At 43.3% G+C, this 18,799-nt stretch overlaps 1 protein-coding gene and 1 long non-coding RNA gene across 3 annotated transcripts in view; one reads left to right on the plus strand and one right to left on the minus strand.

Moving 5' to 3' along the window:
* Nucleotides 1–18,799, minus strand: part of FGD4 (FYVE, RhoGEF and PH domain containing 4) — a 172,926-nt gene that overhangs the window by 89,590 nt on the left and 64,537 nt on the right. The window lies entirely within an intron of this gene.
* Nucleotides 89–12,246, plus strand: LOC137145365 (uncharacterized). The gene is made up of 3 exons (XR_010917635.1): nucleotides 89–278; nucleotides 1,287–1,453; nucleotides 12,032–12,246. It is a non-coding gene; the product is annotated as an uncharacterized lncRNA (long non-coding RNA).

Below are 18,799 nucleotides of genomic sequence, written 5' to 3' on the forward strand. Positions count from 1 at the left end.
AGTTTTGTAGACCACTGAGCAGGAGTTCTAATCTGTATATACTGAAAGTTTACAATTCAAAGACATAGAATGTAATACGCCCCACCTCTTTGAAGGCATGCCTGTTTTATCTGAGACAGAGTGTGTGTGCAAGGAAGCAAAACTAACCAGAGAGAGAAAGAGAAAAAGAGAGAGAGAGAGTCAGTCCCTCAGTCAGATATTTTATTCCTGCTCAATAGGCAAACAAGGGAATCAACTTATGTAACCTTCAAACTACAGGAGCAAAGCACAGGAACACAGTAAGTTGTTTTCATTGAATGATTCAGCTATTTTGGAAGTTTTTACAACTATGTTAATTCCACCCTGTATAAAACAGCAAGGTTAAATAATAAAATCAGTAGCCCTTTCCTCCGGTTGGTACTTACATTTCCAGGGCTACTAAGTGATTTTTGTTTCCGATATTCCTTTCACTGTACAAACATAGTGTGTTTAAACTGCTTCTTTGAACTAAAGTAAACATGATGATTACAACTCTAGAGAAGAGGTATAGCAAAAAAGACTGCATTATATAATTTATTCATAAAATGGTAGTCTTTTGGTGTAGACAGAATGGGTACAACTCATTGGAATGAATCCAGTTTAAAAATAGTAAAACAGTGATTGGGGGTACAATTTACGGTGTCAGTTTTGGTTGGCGTATTCCTGGAGGTTTTGTTACAACATAATCTGTAATTAAAGATTCATCTTCAATTCCTGGGGATTCTTGGACGATCCTGGAGATTTGGCAACCCCAGGTTACATATTTTAGTGGCATCTCAAAAGCCTGCGTGTCATGCTGCAGCATAATGAGTTGCTAAAAAGTCCAATTCTTGAGCAACAGACCTTGCCACAAATACTGCAGATATAAGGTGCAGGCAGGGTCAGGGGATGAAGCCATCATACTGTTAGTGCTTGAGGCCTACTGTACTTTCCTCTTCGCTCTCCTCTCTCAACCACCTCTCTTCTCTTTGCTTGGGGGTAAATAAGAGATAAATCACAGTCAACTCTGAATCGTGTAAATGCAAATCATTTTACAAAAGTAAACAGGATAAATTCACTGGAAAGAGTAATATTACTCTTTACATACAAACTGTTGAAGTTTCCTGAGTCTAGTTTGCTAAGAACCCCCCTCCCTTACCTTCACGACCTATTGATATTTTAGGACAATGATTCTCAACCAGGGGTATGCGTACACAGAGATCTTCCAGGGGGCACATCAACTCATCTAGATATTTGCCTAATTTTACACCCTGAAATATGTTTTGCAGACTAAACAAACCAATCAATATATTGATGAACCCTTGGAGCTAACACTGGATAAATTTAAATAGGAGAACGGCAAAGAGGAGAGGCTGCCATTCCCCATCCCCGAGGTTCTAAATGAGAAGCCCAAGGCCTCCAGATGAACAAATACTGCTGGAAATTAAAATAAAAGGTAACTGAAACACGACCAAGTACCAAATTTAGCACCACATTTGCAGATGAAGCGAGGTTCAGCGGTTAGCTTGCTGGTTTGGGAAACCTGTGTTCATTTCTTCATATTGCTCATTTGGATTTCAATAGTGACGAATGGCCCTACCCAGGTCAGGAGCCCATTGTGCTTGGCCCTGCAAACACAAACTGGAACAGTGTTTCTCAACCTTTTAAGTAGCAAGTACCCCCTAACTTCTGAACATTTTAATAAGTACCCCAACACTCAATTTTCCACTCTGAAAATTGCAGTCTTTTTCCCCTTTACCGCTGGACGATTATTTCTCATGAAGCTGGAGAGTTCTGAGTTCTGCAATGCTGTGTGGCTGTGACAGATCTCAAAACTCCTGCTGTTTCTCTTCTCATTTCTCCTCCCCTTTCTCCATATAGGACAAAGGTCAACACCAGCCAGTTACTATGGCCTGATGGTGGGGTCACATGGTGTTCTCCTCACACAGGCGGGAACTTGTGAGGTATGAGCAGGCACCAGCAGCCCACCAGAGCGGATAGCAGCGCTCCCCATGGCTGTCCCTGGGGGATGTGGGCTTGGGGCAAATCACACTGTGTGGACCCCTCTTAACATTTTTATATCTGGGCCTGTCATAGTTGTCAATTAAACTGCACAGCTAGAGCAGTGAAATTGACAAGTAAGCCTGTGGGTAGAAGCCCAGCTCCAGGACTGGGCAAGCCACTGGGCTCTCTGCCTGGCTTTCTGGGCACCGGGCTTTGAGCCAGGGTGGGGAGCTGCTGCCTGGCTGCCAGCCTCGGAGGTGGGTGACTGCTCCAAGCTGGGGCGGAGGAGGCTTCCCTGGAGGGCCCCAGGGATGTGGGCAGGCAGCAGGCAACTGCTGCCCATCTTCAAGCCAGGGTGCAAGAGGCTGTCGCTGATCTCAGAGCAGAGGTACGGATGGTAGCCACCCAGCTGTGAGCCCAGCTCGCAGGGTGCGGGAGGCTGGGACCAGGTGGGACGCGGGCAGCTGCCGACCGGCTTCCCAAAAAACCAGTGGCGGCTGCCCAAGCCAGCGGCTGCCGCCCAGGACTACGGCAGCTGCCATCTACCTTCCAGCTAGGAGGTGGAACTGGGCTTGAAGCTGGCAGCTGCCGCCTGCCTCCCCCAGAAGCCAGCAGCTGCCACCTGCTTCCCAGCTGGGACCGGGTGGGAAGCAGGTGGCTGCAACCTGGCTTCCCCAGAAGTCAGCAGCTACCGCTCGCTTCCCTTCACTGAGTTTTTCGCCGCGTACCCCCTGCCTGCGTCTCGCGTATGTAGCACAGGTTGAGAAACTATGCACTAGAACATAGTTCCTTGCCCCAAAGAGCCTATGATCTAGCAGACAAAAGAGATACAAGACAAACCACACAAAAGCAATTGCTACAAGTAGAATACAATTTGTTCTCCATTTCTGGTATGTAAGAAACCCCTCCCTGCTGACCTCCAGTGTCCAGTTTCTTCATATTCCTGGCTCAACCTGACTGTCCTCCCTACGCCCTTCTCCCCCCACAAGAAAACATTCAGCCTAGTTTTCAGAGACTCACACGAAACCAGGAAAAATCTTCCCCAAGTGTCTGAAGGTGGCTCTGTGCCACTTCCCCTCCTCACAGTGTGAGGGGGTGGTGGAGGGAGGGGAAAAGGAGAATCCCTTGCTCATTCCTGCGTAGTCCACACAGCCCAAGCCTACCCCTGCCCCAGTGTCCTGGCCCTTAACCACTTCCTCTCCTCACACAGTGTGTGCGCACACATGGGAGGTGGGGGAGGTGGAGGGGTAGGAAAGAGTGAGTCCCAGGGTCAATATCTGATCCACCAGAGACTTCCTGTGGGCAAATGACTCAGAGTATGTATACACAGCCCGTGAGCCACATGAGACTCTCAGCCTGGGTCAACAGACTCAGGCTAGTGGACCTTGCACTAGTGCTCTAAAAATAGCTGTGTAGACAGCATTTTGAAGTTGTGTCTCAGGCTAGATCTTGGGCTTTGGGCTCAGCTATGCCTCAGCTTCCCATCTGGAAAAGAAGGGTAATCGCTCTTCCCTACCTCAAAGGGTTGTATTGGAGGATAAACACGTTAAAAATTGCAAGGTGCTCAGATAATATGGAAATGGTGCCATATAAGTACCATAGACAGAGACTGATTTTACTGACAAAGGTACCATCAACAATCTATTCTGAAATCCTGCAAATTACAGGTCATATATTTACATAGTAAGCTACTATTCAGTAAGAGAAAGGGTTGCAGAATAGAAAGATCTCCTCAATTAAACAGTCAGAAAAGAAAACAGACTAGCAGCAGTCTGCCTACTAGCTAAGGGACAGAACATGACCGTCAAAGATACTTGGGGAGAGAGGGGGAGGAAGTACAGCTGAGCAATCTCTTCGCCAATGAGTATTTGCTTTCCTAGAAAATCTCTTTAGAGCACTCTGACCTTCAAAAGGCAATGGATGACAGACTGCGCAAGCTCAGGAAAGCCCTGAAACCTGGAGTACTCTAGAGCATATTATTGGAAATTTCTTAATTTTACCAGCTATCACAACTGCATTTTCTACAGCACATAGAAAGTATCTCCAAGTGCTTTTGCAAAGCCAAGTGATACACAGGAGTTAAAAGAATTGTATAGGAACATGCAGATTTTATTTTACTTTCAATAGCAGCCTGACATTAGAACTGATTTTGCTGGAAGCGGTAATTGAGCTTCCCGCAAACCTAAAAAACTCGTACAACTTTCAAAATACATAGCTGGCCTTAAAAATCGTAGTAAAAGATCAACTGTTTTATCCCATATGATTAGACAGCAGATAAAGGGATATGAGGGATTTAAAATGGCTACAATGTAGGTCATCTCATTAAATTTATTCCACTGGTGTTTAACTGACATTACATTCAGCATTCCTTATTCTAGGCAAGGATTTACAAACTATAAAACTGACCATGCTGATATAGTAAAATATTGGTGACTTCACTAGAAGCATATTGGGCATAGATGCAAATATAGCATTAAAGTCTTCAGAGTACCATGCCTGTTGAGCAACTGGGATAACACTATTTCTTTGGGTTGTACAGACTATGTCATCAGTTACATTTCTCACAGAGTTTCCTTGTTTGCCATGCTAAGATCAGACAGAACTGTCATGCTAGGGGGAAATCATTTTCCCCAAAATTATCATGCTATTGGGAAATAATTTTGGGAAAAATTGTCAGTACAGAATCACTGCCAGTTTAAAGAGCTGTAAGGAATTGAAGAGTAATAACAATTTGATTAAATTTCTCTATCTATACAGAAAATAGAATGCCACAAAATGAAATCTCAGTAATTCTGGTTAAAATGAATGATTTGATTACTGGTTAAGAAGAGATGTTTCTAAAATGGATGGTTTTATGTATATTTAATTATTCAAAATAGAAAATATACATCAAATATAACAGTACATTGTTGGCTCAAGGATATTCACAGAACATACTTGAATTCCATGGGAGTTTGTTTACCAATACAAATTGAAGCCACTGGCTAATCAAGTGCACCCTACCTCATCACTCCAGGAATTGAAATGAAACATCTTGATAAAATACTTGGCACTTCTGTTTTGCCTTCCATCTGAAAATACTCTTCAAGCCATAAATAAGCTTCACCAACACCCTGTGACTCAGTTCATTATTCTGCCCTTTCTGCAGGTGATGGAAGTGAGGAAGAGAGAGGCTAAGTGACAAAGTCAGTGCTAGAACAAGGAACAGAACTCAAGTCTCTTTATGCCAAATCCTATACTTTTATCCCAATGATTCTCCTGCTTCATACTGAGTTTCATGTTTAATTACATACATCATACTACAGCACTTATCTGTATGAATATGAAAACAGGAGTATAACAACAAAATTTCAGCACCACACAGTTAAGGAGGTGTACGTTCCATGCCTGTTGTGCCTGAATGAATGAAGCAAAATAGACCAAACTATGAAGCAAACTGTCATTTAAGTGAAACTTCATTAAACCCTGTGGACTGCTTTGTCTATCTGGCTGAGTTGCTTTTAGCCTAACTCCCCATGTTCCCCATTCCACTGGTGATGTGTCAATAATAGTCCCTCCAGGGAACATAAGCCTTCTGACTCCAGTTCCATGGATTATGATACATTTGCCCTATTTTAGGAATATTTTAAATACAAACATTAAAAACATAATTGACACCCAGGACCTCTCCCAGTGTCCCTTTGGCCCAAGGCTTCTAGCACATAGCCCAGATGGAATCTTGTCTTTACCAGACTCAACTGGTTTCAGAGTCTTTGAGATAGTTTGGTCTCCTCAGCAGGTGATCATCATGGGATGCCTGTCTCCACAGCCACTAAGCCCTGGTCTACACTTTCCTGGAGATTTAGTGGCAGTCAACGGGTGTTAACGCAAGCTACACAGAGTAGCTTGCGTAACTCCCGTCGACTGCTGTACTTCCATTCTGCGTAGTGTCTTCACTGCACTGCGCCACTTGAGGAGGTGGTTTTACTATGTTGGCTTCCTGATCGATTGAGCGGTCTACGCTGACCGCTCAGTTGATCCACAAAGATCGATCTGGCAGTGGCGACTTTGCCGCTGTCGGTATAGACATACCCTAGGTCTTTTGCAGACCTGTTGTACTCTAGTGCAACATTTCTCCATTTGTGCACCACGGCACACTGTTGTGCTGTGGAATTTTTGGGGGGGAAATCACTTGTGACTGGGGAAAAAAATCTCATTTATTTTAATTAGTATCAAAACCAAATGCATTTTGTGCTGTTGTTCTTCAAATGTACGTGAGACAGATGACACATCATGCTACGCTCAAATGACCTTGCCATATGCATCATATCATATATGGCAGCCGTGTTTTCTTATCAACTGTTGCATTAAGTGATGAATTTTGAATTGAAGTCTTGAAAATGGACAAATATTTGAAGAAAGTAGATGTGGAGGTGCCAGAATCTATCAGTGATGAAGCTGAACATGCACATAAGAAAGTCAAAGTGGTGAGCTGATGCTACTGTGAGAGTTATTTGCTATTTGGATTTTTTGTTTACAGGTGAACCATCTTGCTCTCTTCCACAATGTCTCAAGTGTTGGGAGAAACTCTCAAACCAAGCAATGGGGCCAAGTAAGTTAAAACGACACCTTAAAAGCAAACATCTGTCTCTTACAAAAAGGACAAAATTTTTCTGAGCATTTGAAAGATCAGAATGATGTTTCTGAAATCAAAATGATGAAAGACTAAACTGTTTCTCATTAAGCACAGGAAGCAAGCTACTTGGTCGCATGCAGTGAAGGCAAAAAAGCCACCTACAATTACAGAGATGTTAATTTTATCAGCATGCAAAGAAATTATGAAAGTAATGTTAGGTGCAAATGTAGTCAATGAATCACAAAAGTTCCCCTTTCAGATAATACAATAAGTCATCACATTGATGACGTTAGCTGACATTGAGACTGTGCTCTAAGAAAGTCAAATCAAGCAGAAAGTTTACACTAAAACTTGATGAATCAACAGATATCAGTGGTCATGCTCAACTCTTGGCTAATGTCAAGCACAAGTTGACAGAGATAGTATAAAAGAAAATTTTTTATTTTGCAAACAGCTGCCAGGTCATATGACTGGAGAGGCACTCTTCAGGGTGACAATGACCTTCCCTGAGGAGAGAAAATTTCATTGGAAAAATTGTTCTAGAGTTTGCACAGATGGTGCTGCTTCCATGACTGGCAAAAATGAAGAGGATTGTAAGCAAGGTCAACAAACAAGAAACCCTGATGTGCTGGTGATCCACTGTTTCCTGTGCGGTGAAGCTCTCATGGCCAAAACACTTCTTTATGGTTGGATGGAGAAGTAAAGATAGTGAACTTAATAAAAATTATGGTCCTTAAAATGTTACCTTTTTTCGCTGTTGTGCGAGCAAATGGGAGCAGAACACCAATGTTTATTTTTGCAAACAGAAATATGCTGGCTTTCCCATGGAAAGTTCTCTGTACAAGTTGAGAGAGGAGTTTAAAATGTTCTTAGCTTTGAAGGAATCCGCATACAGGGTGTGGCTAATGGCCAGCTTCCCTCCCGTGGGTCTCGCACCTTCCTGCTTGTAGTGGGCCAGGAAGTTGCCCGTCACCCCGTCTTCCCAGGGGAGGGGGTAGGGACCCGGGCCCACCCGCTCCTCCGGGTCCCAGCCCAGGGGCCCTATGAGAAGCAGCTATGTGCTGCTGGTACTGCTTTCCAGACGGCACACACTTCCCCTGGGCTAATTTTCCCCCTCCTTCAGTCCTTCTGGCTTCTTGAGCCGGTACCTTCCTCCTCACTGCTCCACCACAGCGCTCTGCTCTCCAGTCTGTTCCTCTGCACAGCTCCGTACTCCTATCACCACAGCTCAGCACTCCTATCAGCACAGCACAGCACAGCACAGCACTCCTATCAGCACAGCACAGCACTCCTACTTCCTCCAGCTTGTGCCCTGTGTGTTTGGGGCGGAGCCCTTTTATGAAGTACCTGGCTGATCCTTAATCAGCCTCAGCTGCTCCTAATTGCCCCCAGTGGCTCTGAGTTAGTCAGCAGGGAACAAGGCCCGGAGCATTCTGGGGCTCACATAACTCCCATCCAGCACTCTTCTACTGCCTTCTGCCTTCACCATATCACAACGGACTGGATTGCTGGTATGGCATGGTGTGCAAAACTTGCCTGCACGTCTGATCTATTCTACCACCTCAGTGAGCTGAACAAGAAAATGCAAAAGGAGAAATGAGAATCTTTTCTCCTTCATGGATAAATTGCATGGGTTTAGATCTAAGTAGCCTTCAGGTGTGAAAAAGTAGCAAAAAGGGCAATAGAAACGTTCCTGCTAGCAAATGTGGCACATCCTACTGGCAATATTTTGGACAAAATTTGACAATATGCATTTGGACTCATTCGGGTAGATGGGGGCAGACGAATAGCATGGTCTGATATTATTGGACATCTCCATTTTGTTGCCATTTTCAACAACATACCAGTGCGAGTTAAGTTTTTCAAACCTGACTTACATCAAAAAACAAACCAATAAAGCATCTGAGATCGGTGGAGCAAAAGCTCCAAATTGCAATATCAATATTTCCTGCCAGAATTAAATGGCTGCCCATCAAGGCCCGCTCAATCTTCTCATTAAAAATAAGTTTTGTTTTAATCATTTTAGCATGGGGGAGGAGGGGATGAGACGCACAAATCTGTTATTGATGTAATTGTGCATTAGATTGGAAAAGATTTGGGAAAAATTGCTTTCTCCAGTTATCGGCCATCACTGAGCAGTGTCCTCATCCTTCCGGTTGCAATAAGTCTCCCTCACCGGTATCAGAGTTTTGGTGAAAAATGACTGGCACTCCATACTTACATTTTACTTTGAGGGGTAACGGTTTCCCAGGGCTCCTAGGACAGCTATGAGGCTTGAGGCAGCGGCAAGCTTCAGAGATCTGTCTTGTTTCCCCGATAAGGTAAAAGTAACAATTTTACTTTTCTCCTATTATCATTCTCCTGCCTGGCCAAGTCTGTGTACAGCTCAAACTCCTTTTCTTATCAGTCCACCACTCAGTTAGCTTGTGTCTGCAAAATCAAGGGCTCCAGTGGACTGGAAACCAAGTTCCATGCTCATCCTGCCAGCTGCTGTACTGCAGAGATTTTACTGCTCAGACATTGTCACCACGTTTCATTGACAAAGTGTAAAGCCAAGTGCAATTTAAACTCAACAAGTGAAACTTTATTAAACCCTGTGGACTGCTCTGTCCATGTGGTTGAGTGGCTTCCAACTCAGCTCCCTGCTTTCTCAGTTCAACTAGCATCTCATCAATAACAGTCCCTCCAGGGAACAAGAGCCTCTGTCTTCAGTTCCAGTGTTCATGATACATATTTGGACACACTCCAGGAATATCTATGCAGTACTCAGGGCAGATTCTGATTTAAAAAGCCTTCTACCACTAAGCCAAGTTCTGCTTTCAGCTTTCTAATGCAGGATATAAAACATGGTGGGCCAAAGTCCATGCTGGTGTACACCCCATGCAACTGCATTCAAGTTATTTGTGGAACTGAGGTTTGATGTGCAAGATGATTCCCTGTACATGAGCTGTCACATTCTGCATCCACTGAAACCTTCAACAGCCACCTTTCAAAATCCATCATGTGAGACAAAGCCATTGCTCCACAAAAACAGTACTGCTGCAATCACCCAGCGTGCTACCTAAGTCTCTTTACACTAAGTGACCATTAATGCTATATTACGAAGTGTGTGTGGCAGGGGAGGGCTACCTGGAAATACAGACATTGAAAATTAATCTGAATTAAGAATGACAAAGGAAGCCAAGTTAATTAACGATCTGGCAGACTGGTGCTCTTTGATGAAGCTGCAGATAATATGTCATATGATTTTGAGCTTCATTACAAAATCTACATGGAAGTTTCACAACAAAGTATAAAATAGCTACTTGAATTCTGTATTGATGCACACCCAGGGTAATCCCACCGACTACAAATTAGTTCAGTTGACAGTGATTCCCTTGAGCAAAGGCTTTGTGCATTTACAGTGTGAATAATTGTTGCAGACTCCTTTCTAACATAACACATTATAATGTCCACTCATTGGGAGGAGGTTTGCATAGGATATTGCACCATAATATCAAGCTGCTGCAAGATAATGATTTTGCTCCACAGACCAAATCTTGACAAGACCCACCCCAAAGTGTAGCTCCAAGAGGCTGGCGAATGCAGTAGCTTGTCTCTCTAACGGAGTGAGCTGTTATGAGTGTTGAACACAGCAGTGCTCTGCTTTGAGAGTGCTTTTTCCCAGGGATAGACCCACACTTTCTTGCATCCCCTTTCCACTGGAACCTAAAGAGACACCGAGGGCTTCCCCTTGTACGGAGAAACCACCAACTGGTGTAAGGCAGGCATGATTGGCTCCATGCCACCTCCTCCTAGTCCCCCAAGCGCACATAGGGCATGCCAGGGAGCATCTAGGAGCAGAACAGGGCATGGCCGGAGCTCAAGCTGCTTCTGCAAACTTCACTGATATAATGGTTCTTATGGAGCTGGTATAAGTCTACTTAAGTTAGAACTGCTGCTCTAATTCACAGTGGTGGCCAACTGGCTACCAGCTGTTCCCAGGATCTGATGGACGTGAGGTAGACAGGGACATTAGTTTGCATCTTCCCACATCCCAGCATGACTAAGGATTGAGCCCCTCTTATCCTGTTGAAACTTATGGGTCTGATGGGGCACTACTGTTTTGCTGAATTTTGGGGAACTCTGCAATCAGTAGCAAAAAAACACTCTCCCTGGAAGGCCCATAGCTCTGAAACCTGAAAGCCAGAATGTGATAAAATCCAGGGTGAAACTTAATGACTTATCCGTTTGTCAATATTGTAATTCACCTCCTGACCATTATCAGGGGTAAGGTACACATATTTTAAGTGAATGTGATTCCAACATAGGAAGATTCTTTTAAGCTGGCAGTGTAATATAGCAATTGTCATTTAATAGAGTATAGAGCAGAGTACTGGAGACTCCATGAAGTAAATCTATGAAATCTAACCACACTATGTTATATATGTGCATGCATGAGCACACAAATGCAATTTGGTGGACTGGCAAATGTACTTTACTGTAATAATTACAATAATATGGTCAGAAGACCCTAGACTCCCACGAAAACCTACAATTAATAAAAGCTATGAGCAATTTTAAAATATGGCAACAGTAAAAATACATTTGGATTCACATGTAAAAAGGTACTGCGGCCCAGTGGATAGGCTACTGGATTGTGAGAGTTGGGAGACCTAGCTTCTCCTCCCAACTCTGCCAATGATCTGCTATGCCACCTTGGTCAACATCCGTGGCTTTGTTTCCTCTCCTACACTTTCTTTCTAGTCTATTTACATTGTAAGCTCTTTGGGGCATGGGCTGTCTCTTACTTCGTTTCTGTGTCATGCTTAGCTCAAAAGGGCCCTGATCTCAGAGCCTCTAGGAATGATCTGTAATGCAAAATAATAAAAGGTAATAGTCACGCTGTCCGGACAAGGGGGGCACTTGAGGTGTATTCAGGAGCTCTGATTACCCCCTTCTACACCAATCTCGCGTTGGGGGTGTTACACTGGCTGGATTAGGGGACGGGGCATTTGTCATATTAATATCAATATGTCAAAATCATAATAATTCATGGGAGATATGCCATGTCAAGTACTGTTAGAATGACTATAAAGTGCTAAGTAAGATGGTGATGTTTATATTCATGTGTTACGTGTGTAGTAGAAGTTTATGAATATATTTGATATATCTGTGTTTCAAATCATGCTGGCTGGGACACACCCCAGACAGAGAGGTGGCAGGACAATAGCCTGCTTAATGACCCATTAAGACACTCACAGATGCAAGGGGCCCAGGAAGAAACTAAAGGCATACCTAAAGAGTTACCAGGATTGGCCCTGGTGACTCTGGACTCCATTTTAGCTCCTGTAAGTTTCCACAGGCCGCATGGCCAGAGACAGAGGGTATATAAGATCAAACCACAGAAACCATTTTGTCTTTGTTTCTGTCCAGCTGCAGACACACACCTACCTCTGGATCTATTCACTTTGCAACTGAACTGAAGGACTTAGACCCATCCAGGTACTGGATGCGTACCAGAGGAACTGTACAAGCTTGCAACTCCACAATTCTCCTAGAAACCTGATGTATATGGACTTTGAATCATCTGTATGTATTTGATTTGCTTTGACCCTTTAACATTTCTCTTATGGTTTCTTTCTTTCTTTTTACAATAAACCTTTAGTTTTAGTTACTAAAGGATTAGCTGGCAGCGTGGTATTTTAGGTAAGATCCAAACTTATATTGAACTGGTACTGTGGCTGACCCTTTGGGGTCAGAGGGAACCTTTTTAGTAAAAAGCATAGAGTTTAAATAACTGATCTCTTTACTGGAACCAGTGCTGATTTGGGAGCCAGAAGCTGAAATGCAGTACAGGGGGCTGTGTGTGTGTGTGTGTACTGGCTTCCGTGGGGATTCAGAAGTGCAGTTTGTGGCTGGTTGGGAAGTCTGGCTTCAGTGCCACCCACCAATGTTGGGAGAATCTGCTCTCCTTTTACAGCCTGCCCTGACCTTGGCATTTTCAAGTAGCTACCCTCGGCACAGGATGGGTCACAGTAATGACTATCACTTTTCCGTTCAATTCCCTTTCACGTACCACCAACCTGTTAGATATTTCCCCTAGAGTGGAATGTTCCACATTTGTCCTTTACAGGGATTCTTTTAACTTTTTATTGAAGCCTCTGGTATTGGCCACCATTGAATAATGGACTACATGGACCACTCGGTACTACTGTAACAAATGGTCTACGATATTAACACTGGACAAGACAATTCCTATATTCCTATCCAAATCATACAAACAGGAACATTTATGGCAATTCAAGCATGTTTCTAAGAACTTAGTACATATAATAAAACTGTGCTACTTATTAGAAGTGAGTCCAAACTGCAACTCTAAATCCCACCCTCCATTTATATTTTGGGATGCAGGGGGAGAAAAGAGAACGAGACAGAGAATTTGGATTCAAATACCTGGGGCTTTTTCGTGAAGGAGAAAACGAAAACACAGAAGTTGACTTCTTTCAGCTGTAGTTCAGATGCAAAGGAATCATAGAAAACAAAAAATCTCAGTACAAATTGGATCTGCAATCACTACATCAGAGTTATTGAGCTAATACTCTTTTTTTGAGTGGAGCTACTTTGTACATCTTTCAAACTGTCAACAGAGCTTGTTAAGTGCTGCAGAGAGAAAATCATTTGCAGTGAGCAATGGTTTACTTAGACTGAAAGCTCTTTGAAGTAGGGACTGTCTTTTTGTTCTGTATTTTATACAGCGCCTAGCACAATGCGGTCCTGGCCCGACTGGGGCTCCTGGGCACTACCATGATGCAAATAAAAAAGCAAGTTTTACTGGTTTTACGAAAGCTGGCAATGATGCTACATATTCTTGTGCACCGTCCACAGGCACCGTATCTATTTACACAAAAACAGAGTGAGCACTCCTGCCACATTTACTATGCATGTTTTATTATTACTACAGAAACTGTTTTCTGCCATTTTAACATTTTCTCCTCCTGTACAAAAAATGGGAACTTGTGGTTCATTTGCTAATCCTCTCAAGCAAAGGAAGACGTTTCCCTTTATTATCTTGGGTTTAAAATTTGATCAAACTTGCAGGCTTTAACATTAGTGGTTTTTCCTAGTTAATAGCTCAATGTGTATTAGGCTTCCTCTTTAACCTAACCCTAATTTCAGAGAATTGCAAAACTGCTTTGTGCTTGTATTTCTGTTTTGCCAAAAAAGGGTAGCTATTATTCACAATGCTTGTCCATTCTATTATAGCAGCACTAGTGTGTGTTGATTAAATATAAACAGAGTCTGATGCTATACAGGTACCATTTACTTGAACTGTAAAGCTCTTTGGGACCATAGCTGTCTTTTGTGATGTGTGCTGTGTCCCTGACTGGGGCCCTGTAGGCACTACCACAGTACAAACAACAAAATATTGTTTCTTTAAGTATGTTTTAATCACTTACACACAAAATCATGACCTGCCCATATAACGCTGGGCAGGTGAATGAGAGGGTGGAATACCTTGGGTTACTGACGATTTGACACCTCCTTCATACAGCAGGTTAAGTCAACAGTTTCTGCCTTTAAAGCTCCACCATTAATTTAGATATGGCCACAAAACTAGAATTTGTATTTTAAGTGAGAGGAAATCATGAAAGCATATTTAAGTTAAAAATTTCAGTAAAAAGATGAGTTTACAACTAAGCTTTCCTCTGCAGTGCTGGAAATCAAAAACAGCACAGTAACAAACACCAACATGCAAGAACCTGAATGACAGAAGAGGCTAGATAGAAGTGCCAATAGCCAAAATAGTTTCTATGTCCAAACTGAGTAAAGTACAAAGAGCAAACATAATAGAGAAGTCAGATTACCACAACTGAAATTGTTTTAAAATGTAAGATGCTAATTTATTAGCAAGAAAGTGGAGACAAATTTTTCCTGCTCTCATAGCTTCACTATTTACAATAAATGAAAAGCAGGGTTAACGTATTTGCATGAAAATACAAAACAGCAAGCTGGTTCATTGCCAGGGCGTCCAAGGAGACAGACTCAGGTTTTGCCAGTGGGTAACAGCTTAGATTGAGTAGTGCATAAGGGGAACCATGTTAATTCCTACTGGTGTATAAGTGTTTTAATCAGGTTACTGCCTGCCTAGAAGAATTTTTTTCTTCAATAAGGAACTATGGCCAGCCAACCTCTATCCCTCAAACAACCATTCTGCAGTATCTCTTTGTAGTTTGATACTCCGCAATGTGAACTACAATATATACGCATCAGTGATACAAGGCACTTTTTTACTCAAAAGTGATTCTTGCCATGTAAAAAACGTATATTAAAAAGACAAAACACTAAGAAGGTAGAGTTCCCAAGCTGCTCCTCTCACAGTTACTCCCAAGGGAATTCTGCACCAAAAAAATTGAAAATTCGGCATACAGTATTTCAAAATTCTGCATATTTTGTCAAAACCACACAATAGAATCATGCCATTTTAGATTATTTTGGTAATTTATTTCAAAATATCTGTCAGCAAGTATGTCTGTAACAACACAGACAACAAAAACGATTCAAGAATTTTTTTTTGACAAACAAACAGATTCCTTACTAGGCATATTAGCACATCTTTATGGTTCCACAGAGCATATGACAATACTAATATTCCATGGATGTCAAGCACAGAAGACTTTAAGAGTACGTCTGCATAGCAAAGAAAAACCTGCAGTTGGCCTGTGCCAGCTGACTCGGGATCGCGGGGCTTGGACTGTTTCATTGCAGCGCAGACTTCTGGGCTCAGGCTAGAGGCGGAGCTCTGGGACTCTCCCACCCTGCAGGGTCCTGGCTTGGAGGAGTCTACACTGCAACAAAACAGCTCCGCAGACCAAATCCCACAAGACCAAGTCTGCCAGCACAGGCCAGCTGCGGGTTTTTCTTTTCTGTGTAGACATACTCTAAAGGGCAGCACATCCTTAGGAGTGAAGTGAGGTCATGATCTGGCACAGCACTTAAGTATATGCATGAAGTTCGGCACCTGAGTATCCCATTGAAACTAATGCTTTGGCAAATTAGGGCCTTGGTGACTGGCAGGGTTAAGTAGTACACAGCATGTCACTTTACAGTCACTGGACTAGAATTGAAATTGTTACTGACAATAGATTAGACGGGCAATGGGAGTAGAGACTCCAATGCAGCAGTGGGGAGTACAGGCCACTGTCTGCACAGAGGAGTAGGGGTGGGGGAAAAAATCACCCTGCAGCCTCCTTCCTCTCCTCCCAGACACTGTCAGGCTGCATCAACCCTGACACAGCACAAGGGCCAAGCCTGCCCCAGAAACACCCTGGAGCCCTGCCCTTCTGCCTCAGGTTGTGACACACTGCACCCCCATTTACACCCTTATGGTGTGATTGTGTAACATTCACTCTTATAGTGTAATTGTGTATTGTTTAATGCAAAGTACCTCTAAGATGTTTTTGAAGTGCTCATGGCATACTGAACATTATCGTTATAGTTGTATGTCCGTTGCAATGTCATGTGTATGGTTATGAAGCTTCACTATGTAATATTCCCAAATGTGTGTCTCATGGCTTGAGACAGATCTAGTCAAAACTCTACAGAGCTGAGAAGCAATTCGCATCTCATTAGGACTTGTATAGAACAACTCCGCTCAGCATTCCAGGAATAAAGGAATGGTCCAGTTGTCAGCAAACGAATCCACAAGGGACCACAGTGACTCAGGGCATGCAGAGAGCCACACACGGACATTGTTTGTCACCTGATCCTGATGGGGGAGTGACATTTTTTAAAAGGGAGGACGTTTTTGCTGTTCCTCTCTCTCTTCCATCTCCATCTCCAAACATCACCAAGCAACTGAAGTGCAGGGGGGAGCCTGGCGGAGAAGGAATCAAGCCAGCCTGTGGTGAGAATCATCTAAGACTGTAAGGTTGCTGAAAGTGTTGAGCTTAAAATTTAGAATGCAATTTGCCTTTTATTTACTTTTGATCAAATCTGACCTGCTTTCCTCTGACTTATAATCACTTAAAATCCTTCTGTACTTAATACATTTGTTTGTTTTATCTAAAGCAGTGCATGTGGTTTAAGCTGTGTAGAGACTCCATTTGAACTAACAAGGCAGGTGCGTATCAATTACTTTGATAAACTGATGAACCAATGAGCGGGCTGACCCAGGAGTGGGGGTTCACACAGCAGAGCAAGTGCAAGACGGGATCCAAGGGTGAGGGATTGGGGTGACACAGCAATACACCAGTCCAGACTGCAGAGGGGAACATCACACATGTGCACGGTGATAGTGAGCGAGAGGGACAGAGTCTCGCACAAATGCCCAGCACTGCCCCTCGATCCAAGCGTGGGGTAAGCAGGCTCAGCCCAGCAGGATCCAAGTGTGGAAAGGCTTAGTGTGGGGAGGGATCCTGGTGTGGGGTGGGATCCTGGTGTGGGGTGAGAGGCTTCTGTGTGGGGCAATTTGGGTGTGGGTGGCTCGGTGTGGGGTCCTGGTATAGGAGGATCTGGATGCATGGGGCTTGTTGGGGGGTTCTGGGTGCAAGGGGAATGAGGCCTAGCAGGGGGGGAAATCTGGGTGCAGGGGAGTGGGATTTAATGTGGTGGGGGTCCAGGTGTGGGGGTCTCAGCAGGAGGTGGTCTGAGTGAAGGGGGGGTCTTGATGCATGGGGGTTGGACAGATCAGGGCAGCTCCCCGTACAGTGACCCCTCTCCCCACAGCTGGGGAGTAATGGGAACAGGAAGTGTGCAGAGCCTCCTGCAGCCAGGGGATGTTCCTGGGGGTGAGTCTGACTGGCCGCAGGCCGTGCAGGGGAAGAGGAAGCCCTGTCTCCCCTACCTCCCCCTCTCAGCTCTGCCCCTCCCAGTCTCTGAGGAAGAGGGACAGAATCTTGCACGCATGCCCAGCCCAGTCCTGGAGGTGGTGATTTACATCTCTTCCAGCTGCTCCTATCACCCAAATCAGATGCGCCCGCTTGGGACAGCTGCACAGGAGGAGTGCATGACTCAATTATTCTGCAGGGAATGAGTAAATTCTGCGGGGGACATTCATTCTGTGCTTGTGCAATGGCACAGAATTCCCCCAGCAGTACACAATGCACACACTAAGTCTGATGCAAATACAGTTTGCGTACACTGTTAACTTAAACAAAACAATAACAAAACATAAGGTACTAACGACTCAAAAACAAATAGTCTTGCATATAACTAGTATACATATAATCCTATCAATGTAAACCTCATCCTTCCAATTTTATGCCCACTTTTTATATTTTGTCTTAAATTTGACTGTAAACTCCTTTGGATAGGGATGTTCTCTTACTATGAATTTGCACAGAACCCTGCACATCGCTAATGCCTCCCATCCCACCCTGTCAAAAAAAACCAAACAAACCCTCATCTTAAGGTTTTTCCTAAGCTCTGCAGTTCTAAAGGGGGCTTCTATCTAAAGATACTTATTGTCTGTCCATGCCCTTATTTCCCTCTGTCTCAGATGTACAAATTGTTCTGTTCTTATGGGATGGCATTATTAGGACCCACATAATCTGGTTTTAGAGTCAGTCAGCAAAAATAGCAACATTCTACACAGGGTCCTAGCCTCCACCATCTTAACATATGTAATTGCTCCAACACTGTTATCCCACCCATCTACCCCAGTTGAATTTCAATGTCTAGTTAAAATGGTTGAGAGGAAGTTCATAAGAGACATTCACAGGTAAAATCCATCTAAAGAAAAAATATAACATTTTATGTGAACTAACAACTAAATATTTTTACATCATTTATATTTGTAGTTCTTGGTGTGATGCAGGTACAAGACCACATTTCCAGCATCACCCTTTTTTTGTTTTACACAGGAAAGGATCAAGTTACACTGCTAGTTAAACCCAAATAGTTTTCAGAAATTGCTATAGCAATAATTAAATTGCAATTTCTTTTAAATTACAACGGTCTACATCCAAGCCTACATCAGCCATTCAGTAATGGCTTTTCATCATTTATTTTACCGAAAGAGCAATCCATGATCTTTTCCCACATCTGTTTTGCTGCTGCCTACTTGAGGAGCTCTATGGAATTTGAAGAACAAAATATGTTTACTATAAGCTACATGCTGATTTTTTTTTTTTTTTTTTTTTGGCGCTTTCTTACCACTTCTGTCTAGACAGTTTTTAATACACTGGTTTTGCAATATTTGCA

The sequence above is a fragment of the Emydura macquarii genome, unplaced genomic scaffold (genome assembly GCF_026122565.2).
Source record: "Emydura macquarii macquarii isolate MOO-44397 ecotype Brisbane River unplaced genomic scaffold, CSIRO-AGI_Emac_v2 contig_3530, whole genome shotgun sequence".
Taxonomy (NCBI): Eukaryota; Metazoa; Chordata; order Testudines; family Chelidae; genus Emydura; species Emydura macquarii.